The 17343-nt window shown below is 49.6% G+C and overlaps 2 long non-coding RNA genes across 2 annotated transcripts; both read left to right on the top strand.

Moving 5' to 3' along the window:
* The first annotated feature begins 409 nt into the window (after nt 1-409).
* On the top strand, nt 410-11333 carry LOC120222450. The gene is made up of 3 exons (XR_005526042.1): nt 410-471; nt 2205-2289; nt 11235-11333. It is a non-coding gene; the product is annotated as an uncharacterized LOC120222450 (long non-coding RNA).
* A 1098-nt stretch (nt 11334-12431) lies between these two features.
* Nucleotides 12432-13627, top strand: LOC120222451. The gene is made up of 2 exons (XR_005526043.1): nt 12432-12721; nt 13352-13627. It is a non-coding gene; the product is annotated as an uncharacterized LOC120222451 (long non-coding RNA).
* The last annotated feature ends 3716 nt before the right edge of the window (nt 13628-17343 follow it).

A 17343-nucleotide genomic window follows, 5' to 3' on the forward strand; every position in this document is an offset into this window, starting at 1 on the left:
CTGGAGCTGCTCCTCGCTGGTTCGCTATGAACCGAGCTGATCGCGCGGCTCGGCTGTGGAGACCCGCGGTGATGAAGACGGCCTGCCCTGGGGACAGTGGCTGGGTGGGCAGTCAGAGTGCGGGCCCCTGTCCGAAGGTCAGCACTGGGACACGGGCTGTCTGGAGCGCAGGTGTTGACGCCTCCACTTTCTCTCCCGCACCCCTCCAGGAAAGAAGACTCCCAGCCCCGGGCGCTTCCCAGCGAGGGCCTTGCAGCCTGGCATCTCTCGCCCTGGGAACTCCAGTCTCTGGGGCGGCCCAGAGCTCCTTGTCCTTGTCCTTGTCACAAAGGATTTCTGACGACCTAGGTAAGCCTTATGATTTAGCTAATGGGGGAAGGGCAGACCAGAGAGGGAAAGTGATCTATCCAAAGTTTCCAGGAGCAGCTAACCAGTACCCATCGGACAGACACCCTCCTTGCATATTCCGGGGTAGGCCAGAGGGACACCGGGGAACTTGGGAGGAGACGACTCAATTCCATGTGTCCCCAGCTTCCCCTGGGGAAGCTGACAACAGGTGAAAGGCACTTGTGCCTGCCAAGTGCTCCCCGGTGGAGACTAGTCAGTCCCGAAGACAGGAATTCATGTCACTGCTGTGGAGTTTAGGAGAGCAACCTGCAGCTAGAAATCCCAAGTCCGGGGTCTTTTCTGATGTCTCTTTTCTTGTGGGTCACCTGCTGCCCCCATGAGTCCTCTCTAGCCATGCCTCGACACCTGGCCTGCAGTGTGGGGTCCCCATGGAGAGCCTGTGGGATGGGCTTGTGGCCTTTTCTCTGGGCAGGGGTGCCTTAGTCCCTCCAGGTGCAGCACGGAGAACCAGAGGCAGGCCACGCCCACCGAATACTGCCCCTCCCCCCCCGTTTCTCATCTGGGGAGGGAGCCAGCCCCAGGGGTGGGTCGCCTGGGTGACACATCAGGAGTCTCTTCTCGCATATGGAGGAGAGCCCTTCTCTTTCAAGGAAACTTTCCTGCACACCGCCTTTGGGTTCCAGTTAAGTCTAAGCATGCCCAGACCCTCTACCCACACCCCCCCTCGCCTCCAGTCACCGCAAGCCCCCCACCTGCGGAGGCAAGAAGGGAAGATTCTGGAATGAAGTGGAGTGGGTGGGAGGGGAGCTGGCTCACCCACCTCTGGACTTCCCCTCTCTCTCAGTGAAAATCCCACCCAATTATCGCATTACCGGGGGCCTGGGCTGTGGGAGTGGAGTGGGGGACCCGCCTCCACCTCTCAGCTGTGGGGCCAGGGGATTAGAGCCCTTATGGGGAGTCCCCAGAGTCTGCTGGCTCTGCACACACAAAGGGGATGGAGCTGTTGGGCACAGTGTCCTCACCCGCCAGGTCCCCCTGGGCTCCTTCAGCCACTGGCTTCTCCCTCCCTGGTCCCTTCCCTCAGCTATGCAGGTGATGGTCCGGGGAGAGTGAACTGGGCAGCCCTTTCTGGTGTAGGGGGAGAGAGTGGGGAGCCTCCTAGGGATGTGCATCTTGGCAAGCCTTTGGGAAGGCTGCAGCCTGGCTGAGCTGCATGGTGGCGGCCCGGGCCGGGGGCTGCCACAGCCCTTCCTTACCCCACTGCGGTCTTTGCGTGAGAGACCTTGGAGGGAAGGCTGGCCTGGCAGGGCCTCCTGGGTCTGGATGGCAGGGACCACCAGCCCTCCATGGATCCTAGGAGGCACCGCAGACGGAGAATGGGCGTTGTGGGTGTTCCCAGAAGCACGGGGGTGGGGTGACGTTCATTCCCACTCCCTGACTTTCAGCGGGAAATTCTGCAGTCTGGCACGAGGGTAGAGTCCAGCCTGGCATGTCTCTGCTCTGTGCCACGCTTCTGTGGAGCCACAGGGGACCTGGCTCCCTGCCTCCAGGAGCCCGCTGTGGCTGAGGACTGTTTCTCAGCAGCGCCCCCTGCTGTCTCGCAGAGGGAGCTTCCTTGGAAAACCAACGCCACAGGGCTGTCAAAGTATTCCCTACTCCCCCACCCCCCACCCCCCACCCCCGCTCAGGGATGACCCCGAGAAAGGGTCCCAGGGTGCGCTCCCAGGGGGAAGAAGGCGCAGTCCCAGGAGCCTGGGAGGCCAGGTGGGAGGGTAGCGACTGAACTCGCTGTGGTGTGTGAGCCCCTGTGTCCCTGGGGGATGGGCAGACTGCAGCCCTGCTCACTTGCTTCCTAGAGCCCTGGAGCCTGTGACTGTGAGATAAGGGGGGGCCCGGAATCCCGCTCCACCCACAGGTCAGCCAGGGACAGCTACTCGCCAGGTAAGGACTTTCTGCCCCTCAACACTTTTCACAGAACCCAGGCTGAGAGAGACACCCGGTGGTGTGGCTTAGCAAGCGACTTGATCCATACAACAAGTGCAGTAATCAGTAGGTCTTTGAAAAAAGTACACTTTGTAATTCATTCTCCCATGACTACAATTATGTGGGGAGGGGGTGAGTGAGGGCCCTCATGTCACCCCCACCTTCTCTTTATCGCAGCAGCAGCCAGGGGCCCAGCAGAGGCAGTGTATGTCTCTCCCACAGACAAGGCCACTGCAGTGTGTCTCTGAGCATGGAAAATGCCCCCCCCCCCAGCACCTTTCAGGATTTGCTGAGACACCCTAAGGTGCCTTGGCACACAGTTTGGGAACCAGGGCTCTACTGACAGCAAGGGGGGCAGGGGTAGGGAGAGGGTCTGACATCACCACTGGGCCACAGTTTCCCTCTTGTGTTGTGTTCTAAGAGCGTCTCCTCCCCAGTCACCTCCTCTTGGTTTCCAGAAGGTTCTCTGTGTAAAGCTAGGCTGTAACATCAGTCAATTTGCCTGAGGCTGTTTGAGTTCAGTGACAATCCACATGCTCTGGGGCCCTGGTCCCCCAGTGCCCTGGGAAGGCACGTCCAAGGAGGCTCAGGACAGCTTACCGTCAACTTCCCCTGTGCCCCCAGAGCAGGTCAGGGGTCTCTTGGATTACATTTGCCACAAAAGTAAAGCCCTCCATATCTGAATGCTGCTGGTGGGGCTTGGGGCCTCAAGGCAGCAAGAGAAGCCAGGATGGGGTGAGATGGGCGTGTTCCCATGGGAGCACACATGGCCCCTGGACTCATCTCTGCCTGGGTTCCTGAGAGTTTGGGGCAGACCTTCTGAGAACCAAGACATCCGTCTCAAGTTATCATACTCCATGGTGGGTGATCCGCCCCAGCCGACACTGGAGCCCTGGGAGGAACTGGGCTCAGGGCAGTGACAGGGGACCCCGGGGTGTCGAGACCCCTCCTCCAGGCACCTCCGGGGCCTTTCTGCAGGGGATTGCCAGCCTGCACCTCTGGGCATCCCATGGAAGGCTGCCATCAAAGGCTCAGGGAGTGAGTGTCTCCCACAGCTCAGACCCTCTGCACATTTTGGGGTGTGTAGCCCTAGCTCATGCGCCTCACTCTGTGGGCACCCAGCCTCCTGTCTCTACTCCACTTAGGACATGGCCACCCAGCTGGCGTGACTGACCCTATGCTCACCGAAGCTTGTGTTATTCTTGAGCCCACTGTCTGACAGACGGAAGTGGCCTCATGATGTGGGAATTTGGGGGGGAAAGGGTGGAATCCTGAAGTCACAGAAGTGGGACACCAAGTTCTAGGTCCCCAAGTAGCCACACAGTGCATTATCCGTGAAGGAGCAAATTCACTCCCAAAGTGCTGGCGTCACCCAGCCACAAAGTCAGGGGGCTCAGAGCAGCTGGAGAGAGCAGCCATCAGATCTTGGCATCATATGATTCCCAAAGCAGGGATCCAGGGCTGGAGAATCTTAGATCCATAAAGAAACAGAATGTGGGGGTAAAGATAAGCATGGCAGAGTCCTGTTATCCCCACTATGTGGACTGCAAGTCAGCTGTTCAGGGGTCTGTACTTCTCTGGGGTCTCACTCACCTGCTAAAGGACTTCTTAGCCCAGCCTTTCTGCCCAATGTGCTATGGGCTTGCTCAGCCACGCTTCTGGGCCGTCAGCTCCACCATGTGGAGATGCTGAGGGCCGTAGTGTTGTCCAGCCACCAGGGGTCACTTGCAGGTCCCCCACCTGCAGGCATCTGGGCTCAGCTGTGGGTGGAGCTGGCCCAGCCCCTCCTCAGCCCTCAGCATTCCAGCCCCGCAAATGCGGATCCCTCTCTTCCTGGTAACCGGTGCCCACAGCCCTGGCTGGTCTGCATTGGATGCAGCAGGCAAACTGCTTGATCCCAGACAACTACCCTCAGGGCATGAGTCACAGCTCAGGCCCTAGGGGTCAAGTTTAACGCCCATGGGGTGGGCGTTCAGAGCATCAGGGTCTGGGTGGTGGCACCCTTGCAGTACTGCCCACGACCTACACACAGTCTGTGATTCCCTCCCCACCAAGACCCCCACTCCTTCTGTGCACCCTCAGTGCCACCCCCTGGTTCCATCAGCAAGAGTGAGGGGAAGCATGCATCCCTCCACTGCCCCTCCCTGGGCTGAAGAGGTCGGGTGTCATCCCCACCACACCTCTCCATTGGGCAATGTGGGTGAGGAGGGTTGAGCAGGGCCGGCCAGGGTCTCCGCTGGCCACCCCTTCCATCCTGCTGTTCTCAGGCTGAGTTGGGACATGGTGACATACGTCCTGAAAAGCTCCACCCAAAACTCCCTGCTCTGCAAGTCTCTCCACCCAGCTTCCCCATTGGCTAGCTTCCCTTCTGCTCTAGGGGACAGGGTTTTCCACCAGTCCAGCTGGTCCAGGAGAGTCAGCAAACATGTGTTCCCATGTCTGGACTCAGCAACCATCCCTTGTCTCTGAATCTTCCATCTGCCCTACAGCCCAGCTCCTTCCTCTTAGGCTACAGGCTAGGCGCTCCTTGAAGTGGAACTATTTTTTCTCATTTCTGTTTCCATTCTTTGATGCTACTGTGTAGAAATACCACTGATTTTAGTACATTGAGCTTCTACCCTTCCTAGTTCTAGTGGTTTTGTTTCTCCCCATAGATTCTGTGGGATTTTCTAGAGAGACATCCTGTCATCTGTCAATAGAGACCCTTTTATGTCTCACTTTCAATTCTGGGTATCTTTCATTTTTTTTTCTTGCCTTATTGCATTGGCTAGAAACGCCAGGAGAGTGACGAATTAAAGTGGTGAGGGTCAATAACCTAGTTTTGTTCTTGATTTAGAATACAAGCAATGCAGTGTCATTTAAGTATGATGTCAGTGGTAGGTTTTTTTTTTGTTTTTTTTTGTTTTTTTTAATAGATGCCCTTTATCAAGTTGAGGAAGTTCCCTTGTATTCTTAGTGGGCTGAGTTTTTATCCAAATATCAGAATTTGTCAATTGATTTTCTGCATCTATCGAGACAATTGATAGTTTGTATTATTTTGATCTGTTAAAATACCAAATTTTATTAATATTTAAATATCAAACCAACCTTACATTCCTGGGATAAATCCCATTTAGTCCCGAGGTACTGTCCTCTTTATATATTGTTCAGTTGGATACACTAACGCTTAGTTAAGATTTTTGGCATCTGTGTTCATGAGGGATATTGGTCTGGTATTTTCTTTTCTTATAATATCTGTCTGAGTTTGGCATCAGGATAATTCTGGCCACATGGACCATTCATGACTATTACAAACTTAAAAAAAATTTTTTTAAACATTTATTTATTTTTGAGAGACAGAGAAAGAGCATGAGAAGGGAAGGGGCAGAGAGAGGAGACACAGAATCTGAAGCAGGCTCCAGGCTCTAAGCTGTCAGCCCAGAGCCCAATGTGGAGTCAAATTCACAGACTGTGAGATCATGACCTGAGCTGACGCTGGACACAATCAACTGAGCCACCCAGGGGCCCCTATTATAAACTTTTAAATGTTCTAGAAAAGTTTGTGGAGAATTGTTAGTATTTTTCTTGAATATTTGGTAAAATGTGCTGTTCAGCACTCGCATGATTTGAGGGAGCACTCTGCAGATCTTGGGAGTAGTGTCCACAGAGTTCTGTTACCTCTGGTGCTCTGTCCTGTGAGCCCCAGCCAGTCTGGATTCCTAGACTCCCAACTGTGTCTCCTTAACTCCATGAAGTCTGAGGGCTCCTGCTGGGTCCTCCACCCTCTAGCACTGGGGACTCTCCCCAGTTGGCCTGACAATTGTAGGGCTCAGCTTGTTTGCTTCCCCTCTTTTAGGGATAACTCCCCTGCATGTTTTAGCCCTCACTCTCTGTCGTTTCACATATTTTTCTCATTACTGTCCTGTTCTTTGTTGTTGTTTTATATAGGAAGGCAAATCCATGCCCTATTCCTCTGTGTCAGATGGAAGCAAAAGTCTTGGTGTCATGTTGATTTTAGTTCTGCTAGTGGGTGTGAGGTGGTAGCTCATGTGGTTTTCATCTGCTTTTTTCCTAATGACATTTATGTACCTTCTTACTTTGAGGTATCTGTTTGAGTATTTCATATTATTTCATTGATATTTTTGCCTTATTTTTTATTTGTAGAAGTTGTTTATACATCTTGGATGCAAGTCCTGCATGTGTGTGTGTGGTTTCATGAAATTTTACCACAGTGTAGAACTACCACTACAACCTTATGAAACTACTCTATCACCTCCAAAAACTCCCTATGTGGCTCCTTTTGTCCACAACCCCGGGAGACCACTGATGTATTCTCCATTCTCAATAATGTTGTCCTTCTGAGAATGTTGTATAAATGGAATGATATGGCATGTGACTCTTTGAGACCGTCTTCTTTCGCACAGCATAACGTCTTTGAGTTTCGTCTCACTGTTGAATTTATCAATAGTTATTCCTTTTTGTTGCTGGGGAGTGTTCCAACATAAGGAGGCACCATGTTTGTTGACCCATTTACCCATCCTCCTGTTAAAGGACATTTGGGTTTTTACCAGTGTTTGGCAATCATGAATGGATCTGCTACAAACTTTAGTGTACGTGGGTTTTTGTGTGAACAAAAGTTTTGTTTCTCCCAGGAATAAATATCTAGGAGTTTTCCAGATCGGCTGCACCATTTTGCATATAATGAGACATCCATGTCTCACCAGCATAGAGGTTCCAGTTGCTCCACATTCTTGTTAACACTTTGCATTTTATTGTCAGGGATTGTTTTTATCTTAGCCGTCTTAAGAGATATGTAGTGATTGCCTATTGTGGTCTTCATGTACATTTCCCAATGGCTAATTCTGGTGAGCATCTTTTCATGGATCACTTTGCCTTTTGTGCAATCTCTTTGGTGATGTATCTTCTGAAATCTCTTACCCATTAAAAACACTTTTTATTTAAAAATAACTAGGTCCACGAAAATAGTACATAAAGTTTCCATGTACCCTGCATTTATTTCCCCCCATGGCTATATATTACATAATTACAGAGCAATGTCAAAAGCAGAGAATTGGCACTGATATGATTTTGTCATCTACATGTAATTACTGCCACCACAACCAAGCTATGGACCGCTTTCACCACCACAGAGCTCCCCCTCAGGTTACCTGTTTATAGAGTCTCCCACCCCTGCCCTCAAATTCCTACCCTGGCATCAGGAATCAATTTTTCATCTCTATAATTTTGTCATTTCACAAAATTTGTACACATGAAATCATACACCATGTGACCTATTCAGATTGGCTTTTTCACTCATCATAATGCCTTGAGATCAATTTAAGTTGCTGAGTGGATCAATAGTTATTTTATTTTTGTATTGGTAGGTACTACATTTAATGGGTGTACTAGAGATTGATTAACCATTCACTAGTTAGGGATATTTTGGTCATTTGTGTTGTTTTAGCTATTACAAATAAAGTAAGCTATTTATATTTAATGTAATTGTTGATATATTGCTGTGGCCTATGCCTGACATTTTATTTTTCGTTTTCTGTTTGTTCCTTTTGTTTCTCTATTTTCTTTTACATACATTCCTGTGGGTTACTTGAACACTTTTTAGGATTCCATTTTAGTTTATCTACAGTGCTTTTGTGTTTGTGTGTGTGTGTGTTTGAAATAATTTATAATTTTAATAAAGTTATTTCATGTATGAGTAAAATGAGTCTTGCTAATAAAACCAAATAAAAATGGGTTTTAAAAATCATATTCTCTACCGTGTTGTTGAGTGTATGACTTTGTAAGCTTTTTTACTGGTTAGTCTAGGTATTACATTTTATGTATGTAACACACAATCTACTGGAGTTTGAGTATAATGTAGAAAAGTTACATCTCTTTACCAGATATTTTACCAGTTCAAAAACATCCTTTTGCCATCTCTCATTTATAACATCATCATCTTAAATGTTTCCTTCTACAGACTTTGAGAACCACACAAAACAGTGTCCCGATTTTTGCTTAAACCATCAAACACAATTTGAAAACTTAAGAGGGGAAGGAAATCCTATTCAATTTACCTACAATTTTAGTCTTTCTTCTTCCATAATGTTCCTTGATTCTTTCTTTCATCATTTCCTTTCTTTTTCATAAACTTCTTTTAACTATCATTTCAGAGCAGGTCTACTGGGGACACATTCTCTTTATTTTCCTCCCCCTGGAATGTTTTCAGTCTCTCTTCATTACAGAAGGATTTTTTGGCTGACCGTAGAATTTGAGGTTGAGAATTCTTTTCTTTCTCTTGAAAAATACCCCACTTCCTTTGGCTTCCATCGTTTCTAATGAGAAAACCCCACAATTCAAATTGTTTTCTCTGGTCAGTAAGGTATCTCTTTCCTCTTGATCCTTTCAAGATTTTTTCTTTGTCTTCATTTTTCTCAAATTTGACAATGATGGGTCCTGCTGTGCATTCTTCCCATTAATCTTGCTCAAGGTTTTCTCAGCTTCTTAAATTTTCTTAGCTTCTCTAGGTTTAAACCTTTTGCCAACTTTGGGAAATCTTTTCCATCCTGGCCATCTTTCTCCTGTCCTTCCAAGATTCTAGTGACACAGGAGACCTTCTGTCTTCCACCGGTCCCTTGAGCTCTTCTCTTTACTTTCTGTTTTCTTTCTGATGTTCAGATTGGGTGGTTTTCATTGTGCCTTCACATTCCCTGAGTCTTTTATCCTTCCTACCCATTCAGCTGTGAAGCCCACATTTTGATATTTTTATTTTTCAGTTCTAAAATTTCTGTTTGGTTCTTGTTTATATCTCCTATGTTTTGTCTGACAATTTCTTCCCCTCCCCCCATTATTTCAAGTATATTTGTAATTGCCTGTGAATCATTTTTCTGATGGCTTCATTTAATTCCTTGTCAGATAAGTTCAATGTCTGTGCCATTTTGTTGTCCATTGATTGTCATTCAGGTGAAGGATTTTTCTTGGCAGCATGAGGATAGGGTGTCACATTGAAGTCTGTGGTACAGATCTGCTGATACACCAGCCAGTGGCGAAGGAGATGCCACATCACTGCCCCCAGGGGACAGACACAGCTCCTTGCCACATTCCCTCTGCACCTTGGGGATGAGGAGGGGGCTAATAACCCCTGGGCACTGATCTCTTGCTCATCTTCCATGTCATCTCCTTACGCAATGTGTCATGCTACTTCTGCTTCAGATGGTAATGGTGTCTGGTGGCTTTTGTTGTGAGATGGCTGACATTTCAGGTCTGTGCTCCTCTGGGGGTGCAAGCTTCCTGTTGAGTCATATGAGCTGGGGAGGCCAGAACCAGCCCTGGTCTGTTTGATCCATGAGTCTAAGAAGATGGCACAGGTTGAGCCCCAGAGCAACAGGTCCAGGGCCCACAAAGCTCTCTGAGCCACTGTGCCTACTGTCACTCCACACTCTGGGTGGCAGGAATTGACACTCAGGGAAACGCAAGACCAGGAGCAGCTGTCTCTACCTGCTGAGGGACCTGTGGCAGTCCACCCTGTTTGTGCCTTCCCCACCAAAGCTTTCAGATACCCTGAGATTAGTTATCTAGGGAGACCAGAACCAGAGTCAGGATCCATGACTGGTGTCTGTGTCCAAGGGACAGATTTAGAAATGGGAGGAGTCAAGATCAGACATTAGAAGTGTTCTTCCTACTGTTAATAAAGCCCAATACATAAGACCACCAGGGGCACCCTTATATAACAAGATATCCTTGAGTGCATTGGCTTACCATTGTAGAGAACTGGAGGAAGCTGGGGGGCCTGGTGCTGTGCTGAGTTTTCCTGAGAGCCTCTGTGAGACAAAGCAGCCCTATATCATGTGCCATCAGTAACTGGGGCCCTGACAGTCTTTGTGGGGGTGGGGCAGGGTGGGACTGGAGGGAGGGAGTAGTCAGCAGGTTCTGGTCTCTTGGGGGTGGGCAGTGCAGCCTGGAGAGAAACGTTGCTCCCCATGGCCTTTGCCTGTGGGAACCATAAATGAAAATCAGCATGGAAAGTCAAGTTGCGAAGGACCCCTTGACCAAAGCTCAGCTCAGGTGTGTGAATTTTCTGTTGGCGCGTAACAAATCAGCACAAGGCCAGCCCATCACAAGACTCCCGGGTCACATCAGTCTGTAGATGGGGTCTCGGCACAGTGTGGCTGGGTCCTCTGCTCTGCATCTCACCAGGCAAAAACAAGGGTGTGGGCAGGCTGTGTCCTCATCCTGGGGCCAGACTGGGAAAGGAGCTGGTCTGAATCCCTATTAATCTTGCTCAAGGTTTCCTCATCAGTGATTTTCTGCATCATTGGCAGAACTGTGTCCTTGTGGTTCTAGGTCTGAGGTCCCCGTTGTCTCACTGCTATTGGCTGGGACTACTCTCAGCATCTAAGAACGATCCTCATGTCCTGGCCCTCCTGGCCTCTCACACTCCTCCAGTCTCTGTGACCTCCAGGAGGACTAGTCCCAGGTACAGGGTCACCTGACTGAGCCAAGCCCACCTGGATATTCAGCTTTTTCAAAACCAGCTGGTCAGTAACCTGACCCCATTACACTCACAGGTTTACCCCCACTCAAGGGTTGGGCTTTTGCAAGGGGGACACATCCAGGGTTGGGAAGCTCAGGGACACCCTGGAACTGCCCAACACTCTGGGTTTGGAAACCAATGCTGCATATCTGTGTCAGAATGATGCACGAGGCTTTGCTCTGTCAGGCAAGAGAGAGTGGTTTCAGACAGCAAGGTCCTGGTTTCTGTGAGTTTGGGGGCAAAGCTTCTCAGAGCAGGTCCTTCTGTGCATGGACATGCAGGTCCGTGGGATCACAGTGGCCTCTCCCTGCCACCTTGGGGCTGCTGTGTCCATGTGTGCTGGTCCTGGAGGGATTCTGTGGCTGCTGTGCGGTACATTGTCTGTCTGTTGCAGGAGTCCTTGGTGTCTGGAATCCAGGGCTGACTTTGCAAGATGGGGGTTGCAGCTCATTCTAATCTGCCACATCAGCGACTGTCTCCATCAGTACCAGCCTTGATGCCAGTGACCAATGTGACACCTCACACATCACATCATTGGTGCTCCCATCTGAGCCAAGCAAGGGCAGCCCAGCCCCGGGGCCACCTGGCTCTCAGCATCCCTGCAGGGCTGGCCGAGCCTCTCCAGTTCCCACTTCCCTGCTTGTGCTGCAGTCGGATCTTCATGAGACTGGCTGAGCGACCCCACCCCAGGCCCTGATGTGTATGCCTGCTTTGTCTTCCTGGTATCTGACTCGCCCCTTGCTCTGCCTCGCTCACCTCCCACGGACCTCCAGCATGTCATGTGCCCCACCCAAGGCTGCTCAGAGCTCAGCCTTCATCACCTTCTGGGCTGGAGCACGTGCCACTGTCCCAGCAAAGCTCTCTTTGACCTGGCTCCCCTGGACCCCTGGTGCCTCTTCCCTGACTTAAGTGTCCTGTGCCACGTGTCACCCCTCGGGCTCTCCTGAGTCATCTCCATGTCATCCATGTAGCTGCCCGTCACCTGTCAGTCTGTCTACTCATCTATGGATCTGTCTGCCTATCACCTATCTTCTGTTATCAATCATCTATCTATCTATCTATCTATCTATCTATCTATCCATCCATCCATCCACCCACCCATCATCTATTATCTATCTATCTATCTATCTATCTATCTATCTATCTATCTATCTATCATCTATCTCTCTATCTCTCCGTCATCTATCTATCATTTGTCAACCTATCATTTATCTATCACCTATTGATCTATCATTTATCAATTAATCTACCTACCTCCTTTGTGTCTATCTACCTATCTGATTTACTATTTGTCTCCCCATAGTAGAATGTAAGTTTCAAGAAGGCAAAATTTTGCCTGCCTGTTCTCTGCTGTATCACTGGTACCTGGCAGAGGTTGCAGCCCTTAGTGTGTGATAGATCTTGTGGACAAATGCATCTGAAGTAGCACTGACCAGCGGGAGGCCCTGATGGGCATGCTCTGTGCCTCTACTGCCTACTGCAGTAGCCACCAGCCGTGTCTGCTTCCCCACATCTGAGATGTGGCCAGGGCAGCTGAAGACCTCAGCGTTTTGTTGTAGCCACTTTGAATTAATTTTGGCTTGTGTTTAGGTAGGCACCTGTCAGCTCTAAGGTGCATGGTGGAGACCTGGTGGGGGCCCGCTCCTGCTGAAGGCCTGCTGTCCCAACACGAAGGACATGCCAGCACTTGTTTGCCATGACCCCTCAGGATTCACTTCTGCTGGGAGCCCACACCCGGGCTGCTGGGGGTCCTCGCCAACCTTGCAGGAGGGCACTTCATCTCCTGTGTTGTCGCAGGCATACCTGGTGGAAGCCCCCAGCTTTGTGAGCACCGTGCGCACACCTCTCAGGTTGCTGGGGCCCGCATGCAGCTTGTGACAGGTGCGCAGGATGCTGCCGCCTGTGGGGTGGCTGAGCATCCACCCGGCGAGGTGTCCAGAGACCTCTGTCCCTGAAGTCTGAGGTCCCAGGTCCAAGCACAGGCACCCTCAGCTGGCTTTGGTCCAACGAGAAAGCCATAGCACGGAGATGCTGATAGGGCTCTGGTTTCCGGGACCTTCCGTCAGAGCACAGGCTCAGAGAACAGTGGTGCCCCCCTTGCTAAAGCTGGTGGGCATGACTGGGAAAACACCTGGACTAGGTCTTACCTTCTGGGCATGCCACATAACAGCAGCTTCACGCTTTGCAGGGGGCAGTTGAAGCCTCGAGGCCTGTGGACATATGCAGCAGAGCACGTGGCCTGGCCTGTGTCCCCTCCATCTTCCTCCCTTAGATCAGAGCCCTTCAGTGGCCTCAGTTTACCCAAATCACCTCTTTACAGGCTGTCTCCAAACACGGTCACACTCTGAGGTCCTGGGGGTTGGGGTGCCCACATGTGGATTTCGGGGCCGCAATCCAGTCCACAGCCACCTCTGTGGGCTCCAGCTGTGGTCTCAGCTGGGGGTCTGCTGGACCCCACCCTGCACTACTCGCTGGAGCCCCCAGCTCACTCATCTGTTTTCTTTCTTCCAGAAGTCTGCTGTAATCTGTGCCCGGCTTCTCCTGAAGACTCTCCCCTGGGCCTTGTATGCTCTCATTCACTTATGGCCATTTTAGTGAGGCCTGGGGAGGAGGAACAAACCAGTGTGTGAGCTCCAAGCCCGTTTTCTTCACCAGGTCTTCTTGTATCTTTAAACAGTTAAATTTTCCTGGAAACACTGTTTGAGAACAGGTCTCCTCTGGGGGACATTTATAAGCCTCGTAATTTTGTCCTGTTGCGAATAAAGCTTCGGTCACGACCTCTGTCCAGGACGTTTGTGCATCTCTGTTATTTTTCTAGCATAAATGCCCAGAAATTGGGCCAATGCTTTGATGAGGTTGAGACTTCTGAGGTCTACTGCCAGATGCCCTATAAACACGTGTAGCATTTTGCCTTTGACCACTGACATTTTCTTCTCATGCTCAAGAAGGCCTTTCTCACTCTGAAGTCAAAAGAAAGGTCTGTATTTCACTCTCATTTGGTTACAGTTTCTTGCACCCTCCGAGCATTGTTTATGGGGGTGCAACTTTCTCTTTTTCAAGTAGTTCATTCATTCCATTTATTTATTTATATTTCATGATTCTCAGGGTTTTTTTTTTAAGTTTTTAAATTTAATTTTTATTGTGAGAGAAAGAGCATGTGTGCACAGGAGCAGGGGAGGGGAAGAAGGAGAGAGAAACAGAGAGAGAGAGAAATCCCAAGCAGGCTCTGTGACAGCACAGAGCCTGATGCAGGACTTCAACTCATGAACCCTAAGATCATGGGTCCAACACTTAACCGCCAGAGCCACCAGGTGCCCTCATTCGTTCCCTGTAAACCGAGTCTCATGCAGCACAGCCCTGCTGGGCGCTTATGGATCCTCCCTCCCTCCAGCTGGCTGAACGCAGGAACTGCATGTGGGAGGGACACAGACAGGGTGGACTGGCTGCTGGGCCAGGCTCACGGGGATGACCACCATGTCAGGACAGTCCTGCTCTCGTGACAACAGGGGCACGGCCAGCAGCCTCCCTAATGGGACAGCCACGCTAGTCTTCACCGAAGGACGTCTTTCTCACCAAAACGTAGACATCAAAGTTTGAGCAGAGACAAACAGCTCAGAGATGCACTCGCATTTGTGACTGATTTGGCCCCATGCAACTTCAGAGCTGATTACACAGTTCTGTGCAGCTGCTTCTTGGGAAGCCCAGGGAGGCAGAGGGAATGGGGCACTGGAGGTATTCCTGGAGGACATGCTGTTGACCGTGGCACAGTGGTCAGCACACACAGCGGGAGGTGGGGAGCCTCGTGACAGGCTGCATATCCTGCTCCATGCACCTCTCCCATATCACATACTGCTCCATGCACCTCTCCTGTATCACACACAAAGGAGTCCTGGGGGTCTGTGCCCCTAAGCCTGCAGGAAGAAGTTGCAGGAAATGCAAGTCCAGCATGATGAGCAGTGACCTTTAGAGTCGAGGCTGCTCAGTGTCCCCCGGCTGCCGGCACCTGGTCCCCACTGTGTCCCTTGGTTGCCCGCACCTGGCCCCTGCCGTGTCCCCGGCTGCTGGCATCTGGCCCCCACTGCTGAGCTCAACAGCCACCCCATCTCCAGCCTCAGAGGAACCTGCGAAGCCTCAGAGCCTGGTGGGCTCTGGTTCAGGGTCAAGCCATTGGGAGCATGCTGATTCCCCGGGGAGCGCTCAGCATGGCCTGCTTGTCCTCATCCTCCCCTGTGGGGAGATCAGCCAGCCCCCTAGAAGCAAGGGGATCTGATGAAACACGGAGGCCTTGGGGTCAGAGGTCTCTGGAGTCAGTGCGGCGGGGCAGGGTTTGGCTAGAGTGAACAGTCTAGGTGAAGGATCCACATCCCCTGGGCTCACCAGGGAGCCTGCAGCCAGGGTGCGAGTCCCCGCTGTGGGTTGGGGGCTTCCAGGATGCACACTGGCCCCTACATGCAAATAGCTCCCTTTCTGCTGAGTCCTGACTTACAGTGCAGGTGTGAATGGCTTCTCAGTCCCAGCGCTTGCCCTGCTTTTTCTGCTGGTCCAGGGGTGAATACCGGTCTAGCCTACCAATGGGGACATCTCCTGGGTGGGACCGTACCTGCCAGCAGCAGGTACACCATGATAGAAACAAAATGCTTTCTCAAATCAGGTTTTGCCATCAAGTCAGGGGATGGACTATTTCTGGACATAGATGTTCTGACTTCCCTTGGCACTTGGACCCATGGATTCTTTATAAGTGTGTAGCTTAGTTTCCAAGTATTTGGACAATTCCCTGCTGTCTTTGTTGTATTGATTTCCAGTGTGATCCCACTGTGGCCAGAGAAGACACTCTGTATGATTTCAATTTTTTCAAACTTGGTGAGGTTGTGTCATGTCCTGCGGCATGGTCTTGGAAGATATCCCTGACATTAGCAGGGAGTGCATGGTCTGCTGCTGTTGGGTGATGTTAATCAGACCGTTTGGTCAATGGGCTTGTTGGCTCCTCAATGACCTTGCTGATTTTCTGCCTAGTAGGTTGATCACCTGCTCACAGAGGCTGAGGTCCCCAGCTACCATGTGAATTTGTATACATCTCCTTTCAGCTCCAACAATTTTTACCTTGTGGATTTTGAAGTTCTGTTGTTTGGTGTGTACACCTTTGGAAGGCAAAAGGAAAACAGAACATATTAAATATGTGGGGTGCAGCAAAAGCAGTGCTGAGAGGGAAATTTATAGCTCTGAGTGCTTACATCAGAAAAGAGGGCGGGTTTCAAGGCAATATTCTCAGTTCCAGCTTCAAGAAACTGGAAAAGGGGGAGCAAAATAAAACCAAAGCAAGAAGAAGGAAGGAAATAATAAAGTTAAGAGCAGAAATAGATGGAATTGGAAACAGGAAAATAGAGAAATCAATGACAAAAAAGCTGGCTCTTCAAAAAACTGGATCATGTTTATAACCTTCTAGCAAGACTAAAGAAGTTAAACTGGGGGGAAGACACAAGCCACCAAGATCAGGACATCAGGACAAGGAGCATCACTACAGACCCCAGGACATCACAAGGATCATGAGGCAATGTTATGAACACTGTTATGCTAAAAAAAAAAAAAGTCAAGAAGTTAGAAGAAACAATTCCTCTCAAACTATAGATTACCAAAACTCAACGAAGACAAAAGAAATCACTTGGATAGTCCTATAACAATTTTTTAAGTGATGTAAACAAAAAGCCCCTAAAAAAGAAATCTCCATCACCCAATGGTTTCATTGTAGACTTCTATCAAACATTTGAGGAAAAAATAAGATCAATCTTATACAATGTCTTCTAGGAAATAGAAGAGATGGAAATAGACCCCAATTCATGTTAGGAAGCTAGCATTATCCTATCTGATGCCCAAACCAGGCAAAAGTACGAAAAAGTAGAAAACAACAGACTAATATCCCTTATGAACGTAGAAGCAAAATTCTCAGCAAACTACGTATAGCAATGTTCAAAAAGAATTATATACTATGGAAAGTGGGACTCATTTCATATGTGCAAGTCTTGGTCCACATTTGGAAATGAACCACTACAATCAATCATAACCACAGGTTAAAGGAGAGAAATCATATGATTGTATTGACTGATGAAGAAAAGGCATCTGAAAAAATCCAACACTCATCCATGACAAAAACTCTTAGCAAACTAAGAACTGAAGAGAACTTCTTCCACTGATAAAGACTATTAAAAAAAAAAAAAACCCAGGGTTGCCTGGGTGACTCAGTCGGTTGAGTTTCAGACTCTTGATTTCTACTTAGGTCATGATCTCATGGTTCATGTGTTTGAGCCCCATGTCAGGCTCTGTGCTGACAGTGCAGAGTCTGCTTGGGATCCTCTCTCCCTCTCTCTCTGCCCCTCCCTGCTCATGCTCTCTCTCTGTCTCTCAATAAACAAATAAATAAACATTAAAAAAAACCAAACTCTGCAAGTAACATACTTAATGGTGAAAAGCTTTCCCTGTAAGATGGAGAACATAGCAAGGATGTCTGC

The sequence above is a fragment of the Hyaena hyaena genome, unplaced genomic scaffold, assembly GCF_003009895.1.
Source record: "Hyaena hyaena isolate Hyena2069 unplaced genomic scaffold, ASM300989v1 scaffold_879, whole genome shotgun sequence".
In the NCBI taxonomy this organism is placed as follows: domain Eukaryota; kingdom Metazoa; phylum Chordata; class Mammalia; order Carnivora; family Hyaenidae; genus Hyaena; species Hyaena hyaena.